The sequence below is a fragment of the Pteropus vampyrus genome, unplaced genomic scaffold, assembly GCF_000151845.1.
Source record: "Pteropus vampyrus isolate Shadow unplaced genomic scaffold, Pvam_2.0 Scaffold210, whole genome shotgun sequence".
In the NCBI taxonomy this organism is placed as follows: domain Eukaryota; kingdom Metazoa; phylum Chordata; class Mammalia; order Chiroptera; family Pteropodidae; genus Pteropus; species Pteropus vampyrus.
Window position 1 is genome coordinate 1,764,124 of NW_011888991.1, and position 13,565 is coordinate 1,777,688.

Genomic DNA, 13,565 nt, shown 5'->3' on the forward strand with positions numbered 1-13,565 from the left:
AAAGCCAAATAAAAATCCTATAAGAAAGGAAAATTACAAACCAATTTCCTTGATGAATATAGATGCAAAAATCCTCAACAAAATGCTATCAAATCAAATTCAACAGCACACTAATGGGATAATACATATTATAAAGGGAATGTATCTCTAAGATTCAAGGATAATTCAACGTATGCAAATCAACAAATGTAATCGGCCAAATTAGCACAAAGAAAGATAAAAATCATTTGATCATCTCAATAGATCCAGAGAAAAAAATTGCTAAAATTCAACACATTTTTTTTATGATAAAAACATTGGATAAACTAGGTGTAGATGGAACTTACTTCAACATAAAAAATAGCAGATAAGACAAATATACAACTAATATCACACTCAATGGTAAAACATTGAAAGCTTTTCTTCTAAGATCTAAAATATGATAAGGAAGTTCACCATTGCCATTTCCATTCAACACAGTATTAGAATCAGTTTCATGTCTATACACTAAATACAGACTATCCAAAAAGATAATTGAGAAAACAATTCAATTTACAACTGCATCAAAAAATCAAATAAACTGCCTAGGAATAAATTTAACCACAGAGGTAAAATATCTGTATGCTGAAAACTATAAAACATTAATAAAATAAATTAAACATGAATAAATAGGAAGAAATTTCATTTCCATGGGTTGAAATAAATATTATTAAAATGCCCATGCTACCCAATTAATCTAAAGATTCAATAATATCTCAATCAAGATCCCAATGGCATTATTCCCAGAAATAGAAAAAACAATTCTAACATTCATATGGAACAACAAAAGAACACAAAGAGACAAAGCAATCTTGAGAAATAAGAACAGAACTGGAACATTCACACTTCCTGATTTCAAAATATATTACAAAGCTACAATAATCAAAAGAGTATGATACTGGCATAAAGAAAAAACATCAGAGCAATGGAACAGAATATAGAGCCCCAAAATAAATCCACACATAGATAGTCAACTTGATCTTCCACAGGGGAAGAAAAGACACAATGTAGAAAGGATAGCCTCTTCAATAAATGAGAAAAATGAATAACCATATACAAAAAATAAAATTGGACTCTTATTCACCAGAGGTAAAAATCAACACAAATGGATTAAAAACTTAATGTAATACCTGAGAATGTAAAACACCTAGAAGAAAATATAGAAAGCTTCTTGAGATTGGTCTTAGCAATGATTTCTTGCATATGACTCCGAAAGCACAGGCGACAAAAGTAAAAATAAACAAGTGGGACGACATCAGACAAAAAAGCTTCTGCACAGCAAAAGAAACAATCGACAAAATTAAAAGACAGCCTATGGAACGAAACAAAATATTTGCGAACTGCATATCTGATAAGGAGCTAAAATTTCTAAAATTCAAGAACAAAAAAACAAAACAAACACTCTAATAACTCAATTATGAATCAGCAAAAAACGGAGTCGCTTCTTCCAAGAAGACATAAAAATGACCAATTGTTATATGAGAAGGTGCTCAGAATCACTAATCACCATGGAAATGTAAATCCAAACCACATGAGATATTACCTCACCTGTTAGAATGGCTATTATAAAAGAAGACAAGAGAGATAACAAATGTTGGTGGAATTGTGGTGAAATTGGAAACTATGCACACTATTGATGGGAATGTAAAATATTGTAGCTATTATGGAAAACTATGGAGTTTTCTTTGAAAAGTAAAAATAGAACTACCACATGATCCAGCAATTCCTCTATGGGTATATATCCAAAATAATTAAAATCAATACCGCAAAGAGATATCAGCACTCCCGTGTTCATTGCACCATTATGCACACTACCTAAGATGTGGAAACATTCCAAATGCCCATCAACAAATGAACAGATAAAAAAAATGTGCTATATTCATACAATATAATATTCTGCCTTAAAAAAAGGGAATCCTGCCATTTGTGATTATATGGATGAACCTGGAAGACAAATAAGCCAGTTACTAAAGGACAAATTGCTACATGATTCCACTTATATGAGGAATCTAAAACAGGCAAACTCATAGTGGCAGAGAACAGAATAGTGGTTTCCAGGGGCTGAGAGGAAGGGGAAAATGAGAAGCTATCGTTCCATGGGCATAAAATTTCAGTTATGAAAAATGAATAAGTTCTAAAGATCTGCTATATAACAAAGTGCCTATACTTAACAATATTGTATTGACCACTTAAAATTTTAAGAGAGTAGGTCTCATGTTATGTGTTCTTACCACCACCAAAAAAAAAAAAAAAGAGAGAGAGAGAGATACAAGAAAAATTTTGGAGATTATGTATACGTCTGTTATCTTGATTGTGTTGGTGTTTTCACTGATGTATGCATATGTCCAAACTCATCAAATTGCATACATTAAACATGAGTAGTTTTTTTTAGTAAAAACTGTACCTCGATAAAGTTATTTTACTATTTTAAAATAGTAATAGTAATAATAATAATCTTTTTAACAAAGGACCTCACAATTATGTTGCTAGATCTTCTGGGATCATATTCTTTTCCTCACACTTTCTAGCTGAATAGGCAATGTACTTCATATTGCTCAATCTCATCTCCTCATGAATGAAGTAGTAATAGTAATAGCTCACTATATTGCTGGGAAGATTCACTAAGACAATGTATGCAAAGTCCTTACCAATGTGCCTGACAAATATTAAGTACTCAGTGGAGTTTGGCTTTTGTCATTATTTCTGGTTATGTTGGATGGTTAGGCATAAGAGAATGTCACCAGCTATCCTGAGGCAGATTGCATCTATACCTACAGCTGTGTCATTCCCAAGTCAAGGACTTTGGCAGCAGTATATAGAATATGTGATCTAGGTCATAAGGCAATCCACTCTTGCTCTGTCAAATCTTCTCTCACAGCCCTCTAGACTCTCCGAGCATGAAATACATCCTAAGCTTTCCTCCTCAACTTCCCAGTAGCACTGGCACTCAAATCTGAACCAGGTGAATTCCCAGCTATCAGTGCTGCTCTGATTTACCACCTCTCTCTGCTAACTTTAAAAAGCATCACAGTTTCATCACTATCCCTGAACTTGGAATTTGTTGTGCTCCGATTTGGGGTTAGGGTAAGAAACTTCTCCAATGGATTATTATTTTTTTAAACTTATGTTTCTATTTTTCATTTGTTGCATTTGGAAGACACATTTACTTTCATTGGAAGACACATTTACTCCATGTTCTCAAAATAACTCCAGGAGCTTCTGTTGTGACATGTCTTTATTTTCACCTTGGGCTCACTCATCTCCAAAGTGAAAGTCAGCAGATGGGAGATCCTAGCACTCAAATCTTTGCTTCCTTTCTTGAGTCCCACAAGCCACACACTCTTCTTCCTATATGGGCTGGAGATCACTCTTCCTTAGCTGCAAGGGGCCCTGGAAATACAGGAACATCTTTAAGATACTTGAAACATAATAAGAAAATTCGACTATTTGATTTGAGAAAAGATTGGCCTAGCAGGTAATATAAAAGGATGGTGGGAATATTAAAAATATATATATGTGTGTGTGTATATATACATATATACACATACAGGCAATAAGGCAAAAATACAAAAATAAAAAATAAAATGATACAGGATATTGTTATTTTAGCTCTGCCCTAGCTTTATATGAAACTTCTTAAGAAAGAATACTAACATAAGACAATGAAAGTAGCCGAACAACTTCAAATGTTCTATTTTTCTTTATGAAATGGTTGCAAAAGGAAACTTACTTTCAATTATATAACTCTGTCAGAATCTACATTCTTATTTAAGAGTTGATACTTATATCACATTCAAAGTCTAGCAGTATAAAGATTTGTAGAACAGGCCCAAAAGAATAAAGGTATTTAGAAATAATCTCCTAGACCAACAGAGAATTTGGTCAGACATAGGCACCCCAACTACATACTGGGCTTCATACAGGAAGTTATGGCTAGAGGCCATTAAAAGAAACAATATTACAGGTCTAAGTAAAATTGAATTACTATTCTATGAAACAAGTTTCTCCCCTACCCATCATATCTCTTTGGGACAATATACTAACAACTGTGATTTCTTTTGATCCCATAAAGTTATTTGGAAACTTCTGTCAAACTATTTAAGGCTCAACTTATGAATACTAAAGGTTAAAGTACACAGAAAGTAGTTTAAATACTTTTGTGATTTTAATTTCCTAACACCAAGGATTGAAGAACACAGTATAATTTAGACACTTTCTACTATTTTATTTAACCTCTAAGTCGGCCTACATGTCACCGTCTGATCATTTGCTCTTAGCAGGGTGCTCATTAAAGATCCACTTCCTCTTTGCTGTTATGCCTGCTTCCCAGGCCCTCAGATTCAGACAGAAAGTACATCATTGACTCACCATAGTCTCCAGCTTGCCAACTGACTCTTGCAGATCTTGGGACTTACCACTTCCATAGTCATGTGAGCCAATATTTTATAATAAAATTCTTTCTGTATATATACATCCTGGTTCTGTTTCTTTGAAGAATCCTGATGAGTTATTCCCTTCTTTGAATAATGTAATAATGTAATGTAATGTTATCTAAACAGGAAGCACAGCTCCTAACACTCTGACTTGGTACTGTTTGGGACAAGTATTTGAACATTCCTTCGGTAAAAGAACTTTTTAAGCCTTTACTATAGGTTAACTCATTTTTTTTTTCACTAAACAAAAACAAAACTGGCAGTAGTCTATAAGAAAAGTATTACATTGTTATGTAGCCACCAACAGAAGGTATTCCATTTAGTAAGAGGGATCATAACAAATTTTTTTCTGCTGTTTGCTTCATATTTACAAAGGAAAGTTAGAAACATCCTCTGTGAGACTGTGTGTGTGTGTGTGTGTGTGTGTGTGTGTGTGTTAGAAGGGGATAGGTTCTACAGGGATTACATGCACATATTTGTACAATCTCTTCATTGCTCTTCCATGAACCCCAGTTTATGAATGTATGCCTTAAATACCTGTAATTGTCAAAAACTTTTCAGTTCTCCAAAATCGGTGTTAAGATGTCATAATCACAAATTGGCCATCTTGGAGTTTTATAAAATAGGATTTCTTTATTTTTATTTCTAGAATAGGAATCTTAAGACTTGTGTCTCCTCAAAAAGATTCACAACCAGATCCAAAAGGAAATCCCAAAAGAGAAAGAAAAGTGCAAATGTCTCAGCTCTAAACTCTGAGCCTCCCACAACTCTAGGCCATTCTCCCTCAAGCTATTACTCAAAGAACATTGGTGAATAAACAAAGCTGCAGTGTAACCCCCTCAGCAGATTTCTGTGAAGGAACAAGCCAGGATCAGAAAGGGTCAGACTTTAAATGGTGAGTGTCAGAAGTTAGAAACCACAGAGGATCTGACCGAATTATCATACCCCTAAACTTGCCTTATAGCTGGAAAGCTAGAGAGTTCTGAGGAAACTTTCTCTCAGTGGTCTTTGATCCTGTCTGCTCTCTGGCGCAGCAGAAGGAGCACCTTAATGGGAGCCAGAAGGCCTGACCTCCAGTCCTCATCTCTCTACAAATATAAACAAAGAATAAACCAAAATAGTGATTTTAAAAAATAGTAGTATATTCCTTTCTTTAAATGAAAGCTTATGCCAAAATTCAGAATGTAAAACATATAAAAGGGGCAGTCACTGGCATATTGCCCATAGCCCTTACAACAATTCCCTTGAACAATTAGTGCACAGTTTGTAAACTAATGGTCTTGATTTAGAGATGTACTGATCTAGCTGAAAATCCTTTTTACAAAATATGGATTCCTGTGCTCCACTCCCAGTCATCTGACTCAGAGTCTTAGAAAGCGATACTTTCCACAAGCCTCTGGGTTATTCTTAAGATTCCCAGCTGGACGGTATGGATTAGCATTTGATACTGCTACCGTAGGACATCTCTAATATTCTTTCAAGTGTTCAAAACAACCACCACCACCAAATAAATAACATACAATTCTGTTTCTACAGTACCAGAGTATTTTTATTAGCTTCAAATTAATATTGAAAACAGATGGCTTATAAATTGCACCATCATTCCACCTGGATTCGCATGCCTACATGATAACAGGCAAATAATTAATTATTTTGAAGGATTTTCCATCTCTAACCTCTTTGCAAAAGCTTTTCCTTTTCACCATAAATTTTCTCATTGGTCTTTTAGAATGATAACTCTTCTGAGGAAATAAGAGGGACCACAAAAATGCACTCCACCAATATAGGAGATGTAACTACTTAGTCACTAATTCAGGAATGTATCTACTAACTCACTCCAGGGAGATACTGACACTAGAAATTTCTATAGTGCCAACTTTCAAAAGGGAAGCAATATCTGTAAAACAAAACAAAACAAAACAAAAACAGTATAATCCTTAGTATATAAGAAGCATTCTATGAAGTTTAGCTATTATTTTTACTGTTTATTGTCATTATAACATATATAGGTTAAGACATCTTCAGGTTGTTTAGGTCTGTCAAATTATTTAGACAAGAAAGATTTGTGTGTGTGTGATAAATATTTCATAATATTATCACTCAAAATATGCTTTAACTACCTCTCATAAACAAGGTGGAGGCATGTTTTGACTACAGCTTCTATAGTTCTCTGCCTTTAGCATGCATCAGGATCACCTGGAGAGCTTGTTAAACCACAGATTGCTGGGCTCCACCTACAGTTTGATTCAGTAAGTCCTGGGAAGGGACTGAGAATTTGCATTTCTAACAAGTTCCCCTGTAATACTGATGCTGCTAGTCCAGAATTACACTTTGAGAATCACTGCACTAATGTTTCATACTTCATGATGCTTAGAGGGATGTCTTTCATAGCCAAGGCCAAGGACTATGATTAAAGGAGGATTGTCCTTAATATTTTCAGTTATGTGTAACAGCCCCATTCTGAGCTGAAACTGGTTAATCAAAAGCATTTCAAATGCCCATAAGTCTTTAGGACATGTGCTATAATGATCAGATTATTCTCCGTTACAAAATTGACGAATACAATTCATTCTGACAAATACAACTCACACTCCTTGATGTAGTAAGAGAAATTTATTGGCTTAAGTAATTGGGGAATCCAAGGCACATGTTCCTCCAGGGCACAGCACCGCATGGTGTGAGCTCCCACTCTCTCCATCTCATAGTTGCACTTGTCAGTCAGTCCTCTTTGCAGGCTGACTTTAGTATCACCTGCCACACATGCACGTCTCTGTTCAAGAGGTAAAAGAAAAGGTCATGATCCACAGTGAAGAAAGATACTATTTCCCTACATCCTCAAGTGAAATCACATGGAAGATCTAGGCTTGACCATGCTGAAAACAGCCACATTTAGAGAAATCACGGTGAACAGAGCAAATAGGTACCAGGATTGGTCAGCCCTTAGTCACATGCTTGATAGAGGGGCCAGGAGAAGAGCACTTTGACGGTTGTAGCAGAAGCTACGTATGTAGGGATAGTACCACAGTGGAGAAAAAACATCTGACAAAGAAGATTCTGGGTTGAAAATAGAGATTTAATGCCTAGAATGGAGAGAGAAGAGTATAAATACTGAAAACAAGGAACTGAGATTAGGAGAGCAGGTAACCCCAGTACCAACGAATTCATAACAGTGTAAGATCTCTACCATAGCACCTATGACAAGAATCTTCTCATGGGAAACCTATTCTTTCAGTTGCTTGATGATGCCACATTCCTGTCACCACAGGGCCTTCTCCTGCCTGGAATTCTATGTCCTACTGTCATAACTCCTGAACTAGTTAACACCTAGCCTCCGGAGCATAGCAGACACAATATATGAATATTGAAGAAATGAAGGAAAGAGGGAAAGAACCAACCAACTTGAATTTGGGTAAGTCAAGTGAGCTTTCTGAGCTCATTTTTTCATTACACACACACACACATGCACAAGCACACATATATGATTACTTATGATGGTTTGAAAATTAAATATACATATGTGGTTCTGAAAATTGGCAATAAAAACACAAATGTAAAGTATTATTAAAAATGCTGTATAGGATTTGTTGGTTTCTGCATAGCAAAACATCTATTAATATTGCAAATTAAAAACCCAGCAATGTTGCCTGATTTAGCTCGCCAAAACAGCTCAAATGTTATAATGGTTGTTTATTTCTTCACCTAAGCCAGGGGTTGGTTCTCAGCCCTGGCAGTATACACAAATTGCATGGGAAGTTTTGTAACATTCTGCTACCTAGACTCAGAAAGTTTGCTTAAAATCCTGAGGGTCGGGGGCCTAGGCGTCTGTATGTTTTTCATTTCCCCAGGTGATTTTTATGTGCAGCCAGCGTTGAGAAGCACAGGCCTCAGCCCATTATAGCCTCGTTAGTACCTAAGTGCTTCTCTCTGCCTCTTGAAAATAGGCTTCTCACTTGACTTCAGGTGAGTTTCTTAAACCTCAAGTACGGTACATGAAATTGTCATTTCTCTTATGTCAGCATCTTCCCCTTCAAGAGTATGACAGGCCACTTTTGTAACATTCTGTCATGCAGAAATGCTCTTCCAAATGTGTCTTTCTTACAGGGATCCAAACAATAAATAGAGTAAAACAATTTAACCATGTAGCTAAATTGATGACATACACTAGAGATGAGATTTTTATCTAAGAGATTTGCAGTTATTAAAATTTATGCATGGTTCTAAATACTTAACAAATTAAGTGGCTGAGAGGCCAGTTTAATTCAATCCTGAAACATGGTAATCCGAGTTCTAATTACCGATGTACTCTCAATTTGCCAAATATTTCTTACAAAAGTTAACTGGGTTGCTGCAGAGAAGAAAAACCATTCCTTTTGCTGCATTCAATTAATCAAAATTTTATTTACTGCCTACTATGTTTCAGGCAAAGTGTAATTACTTGAGTTAGTGGGAGCCAGGGAAGGTAAGCAGATTTGGAAAGGAAGACAAATACTCAAGCTTTATGCTCCCATGGGAAAGTCATTGTAGCATAGGGTTTCATAACTACAATATTATTGACAATCTGGGCCAGATACATTGTTGTGGGGTAAGGTAAGGTGCTATCCTGAGCATTGTAGATTCCAGCAGCACCTCTGATCTCTACCCAGTAGACACCCCCTTCACCCACCCAAGTTGTGACCAAAAAATGTCCACAGACCTTGCCAAATGTCCCCTGGGGGAACAAAATTGCCCCCAGTCAAGGATCACTTTTAGAGTGACCACAGAATTCACTATTGTAGTGTGACCGCAGAATTGCCTTGACCAGTGTAGGAAACAACTTAACAGAAACTTAATATTAATAACAACCACAATAATAATAAATAATATTAATTTCAATTATGCCATTACTGTGTACCAAGCACTTCTCTGGAATTGGGAATATATGATTCTATTCTCACAACTAAGAGAAGTGGGATAAATTACTCATGGTAATATTGGTAATAACTGACAGCTGGGACTCGATTCCAGGTGCTAATGTATGGGCTCTATAGTCTGCTTTCTCTTTTTTTTCTTTTTGTCTTTTTCTTTTTTTCTTTCTTTTTTTGAGAAAGCTGGAACTCTGAGAGGTAAAGTATGCATGAGCTATAGAGGTAAACCAGGCCAGTGGTTTCAATGTGTTTTAACATTGAGGCATGAAGGTCCTGATTTTACATAGCAACCTTGGGATGAAAGCCCACGTGCTCTAATATGCAGCCTAGAGCTGTCATTTTAGCTTTCCAAGAGTATTTGAGTACTAAATTCCAGGTGTTGCAGGGCTGGGCTTGGCACTGTACATAAAGTGGGCACCTCCCCTCTAGAGGAATATAGCCCAGTAAACAAATCTCAGAAAGTCAATCTGCCCTTCAAGGAATTTATGCTTAATTGGCAGTTTTTAATTACTAGGCTCTACAGCTTTCTGTGGGTCCTCAGAGAACAAGAATCAGGAAATGTGGGTGAGCCTTGGGAATCTATTAGAATTCTACATAAAGTTTGCTTAGAAAAAATATTTCACTGAGAAAATACTTGAAAACAAGTCACTTCCTGTACCACCAGCCCTCTTGCCCACCGAGCTCCTGATACATGAGCTATTGCTGCTTCTTCCAGTGCACCAAGCTTCCTCCTACCACTGAGTCTTTGCATATGCCATCACGCTTGCCAGATATGTTCAACCCCCGCAACCTCCTGCTCTGCTGCCACTCACTCTCAGAAAGAAAACTACATCATGCCTACAAAGTTATCAGACCTCTTCTTAAATGTCACTTCCATGTGGAAGCCCTCCTGACCTCTCTGATTAGGCAAAATCCCTAATATTGATTCATAATCTTTATCCATTCATTTATTCATTTGGGAAAGATATTTTTTGAACTCATATGTTTGAGGCATTGTTCTTGGCATTGGGGAACAAATGATATATGACAAGGTCTCTGCTCCTAAATAAGAATATTTTTTATAAATAATTGATCATTTCTAAACAAACATGTTTTCTTGTAGTTCAACTGATGTTAAATGAAGTGAATAAAATAGAGGAATGTGATAAAGCATCACTATGTTCATAAGTTAGATGGAGTCATAACAAAACTTCTCTGAGGAAGTAACAGTTGATTGAGAACTGAACTGTGAAAATTCAGCAATGGGAAAAACTGGAGTGAGAGCATTCCAGGAGGGAAAAAACTAGTGCAAAGCCTTAACATCGGAATAAAGGTATTAGGACTGAGGCAGGAATAAGATAGGGCAACTATAAAGAGAAACTGGAAATATGGGAGGTTTGAGGTGAAGGTTGAGCCAGATCACTTGTTTTTTTGGAAATGAAAAGAAATGGTTTTATTTTAGGAGTGATAGAAAGTCAGTGCAGTGTTTTAAGGAGGGGGATGATTTGATCTTATTAGTGTTTATGAAGCTCTTGGCTGCTGAGAATGTTGTATCAAGGTCAAGAGTCAGAAAGTAAGACTAGTTAGGTTTCTTTCAAGTTATTAATCAAGAGATAATGGCTCTAATAAAATGATAATAGTATATATGAAGGAAAGTACTGGGATCAGGGATATACTTTGGAAATTGAATCGATAGAACTTCCTGATGGATTAAAAAAGTGTGAAAGGGTAAAATAAAAGAAAACCCCTTGGTTTTTGGCTTGAGCACAGGTGGTACCATTTTCTCAGATGGAATAATCTAGAGAAGAAGCAAATGGAGGCATAGGTGTCATGAGAATCAATAGTTCTATTTTATATCTGTTTTAGTTGCATGTTAGAGAGTCAAGTGGCAACAGCAAGTGAGCAGTTGAGCCCTGAGATGGAAAGCAGTGAAGACTAGAGAAATAAATTTGAGAGCCAGCCTATGGTGACATGAGAACTTATGAATTCACTTAGGAAAAGAACAATCATAAATTAAAGGTCTGAACCCTGGAGCACTCCAAAGTTAAAAGTTGAGTAGAGAACCAACAAATGAGACGGAGAGAAAATAATCAGTGAGGTAGAAAGATAATTTTTAAAAAATAAAAAATAAAAAAGTTAACAAAGTGTAGTGTCTCTGAAGCAGTATAAATGAAAATACCCTAAAGATTGAGAAACATCTGTAGCCCTTATTGCAAACCCCTTAAATGAAGATTAGTTATTTTGCAGATGAGAAAGATATTCTTTGGTAGTGAATCAAATATCTGAGCCTGAGGGAGGGAGTCTACTAAAAGGCACTAAAAGGGGATAGGGTAACAGGACACTGATTCATTGGAGTTTGAAGGATAAATAAATGCATGACCAACAAATGATTGTTTTCCTTGGAGATTGGTCAACCCTAAGTCATGGACCCTGCATTCAAGAGAAAGATCTCTGTGCAGAGATTCTGTGCACATCACAAAGAGATGAAGCTGACATGGACTGGTACATACAGACTTAAGCAACAAACATCCATAGTAGTTGGTCCAGACCTTCACTGCTTAAACCCTCTGTCCCCTACCACCGAATACTACAGCTTTTACTGCCATCTGCATTAACCTGTGAATTATGACCACGTGAACTTTGCCTGGGATTATAATGTGTATGTATAATACATATATGTTTATATAATCTGTATATGGGTATTATATGTATATATGCAATATATATGACATTTGTATATGTATATATAAAATATCTAGAAATTATGTATATAAAATATTTCCTATCTATATATAATATATAACAATGAGATAACTTTTTCCTCACCTGATCAGTATAACAATAGTAATAATAATGATAATAGTCATCAATTATCAAGTCTATACTGTATCAGGCTTTGTCAGAAAATTCACAAATCATGAGCTCTTTCTGGCAAAGTAGTAGAGAAATGACTAAATTTTACAGATAATTTAGTAAATTTACATAGCTAGTATAATTCTCTCCAAAATTAACGTTCCTTTTCCATAATAACTTTCTTTTGGAATTAATTATCCAAATAACTCTCTGACTTAGCCTATTTTATTACTTCTAGATATCTACATAAAAAATAAAAAGCTTTCTCTTCCCCAGAAATCTGCTAAATTCAGGAGACTGATAAATATAAGCTATTCTCATTTTTGGTTGCCTTTTTCCTTTTACACTGACAGCTGTCAGTTTTCACTATCCAGATAAGCATTATACATGGAGATTTGAGTTTTAAAACCAAGATGCTTCCCACTTGCTACCCAATACTGGTGTGAGTAACCATCCTTCTCCCAACAGTATAATTTGGTTTTGACAAACTAAAACCATTCCCAATAATGAGTAAATGTAAAATACCACCTAGAATGTCAGCTGATTTTAAAAGAGATGCTTATATGGCACCTTTCTGAGACTAAGTTAAGGGATTTTTGGATCTATCTAAGTGTCTTGATAATTACTTAACAACTGGTCTTTAATTTATGCCATACGATAATATTGACTATATTCCCTATGCTATACTCTAAATTCTAATGGCTGTTTTGTAACTACTAACTTGTAGTTCTTCCTCCCTTCACCTTTTTCACCCAGCCCCCTAACCTCCCTCCTCTCTGGCAATCACCAGGTTGTTCTCTGTATCTATGTTTGTTTTCATTTAGTTCATTTCTTTTGTTCTTTAGATTCTGCATAGAAGTGAAATCATATGATATTTATCTTTCTCTGTCCAACTTATTTCACTCAGCATAATACCCTCTAGGTCCATCCATGTCATTGTAAATGATAGACTTCATTTTTTTAATAGCTGAATACTATTCCATTGTATATATGTACCATAGCTGCTTTATCCAGCCATCTATTGATGGGCACTTAGGTTGCTTCTGTATCTTGGCAATTATGAATAGCACTGCCATGAACATTAGTATTCATAGATTTTTACAAACTCGTGTTTTGATTTTCTTTAGATAAATACTTAGAAGTGCTCTAGTTTCATTCTTGTACATGTAAATATCCAATTTTCCCAGCACTATTTATTGAGAACAGATTCTTTTCTTCATTGAATATTCTTGGCTTCCTTGTCAAGTACTGACCATATATGCAACTATTACTGGGCCCTTAACTCTGTTCTGTTGGTTCGTGTCTGTTTTTATTCAAGTACCATGCTGTTTTGATTACTAGCTTTATAATATAGCTTGAAATCAGGAATCATTGTGCC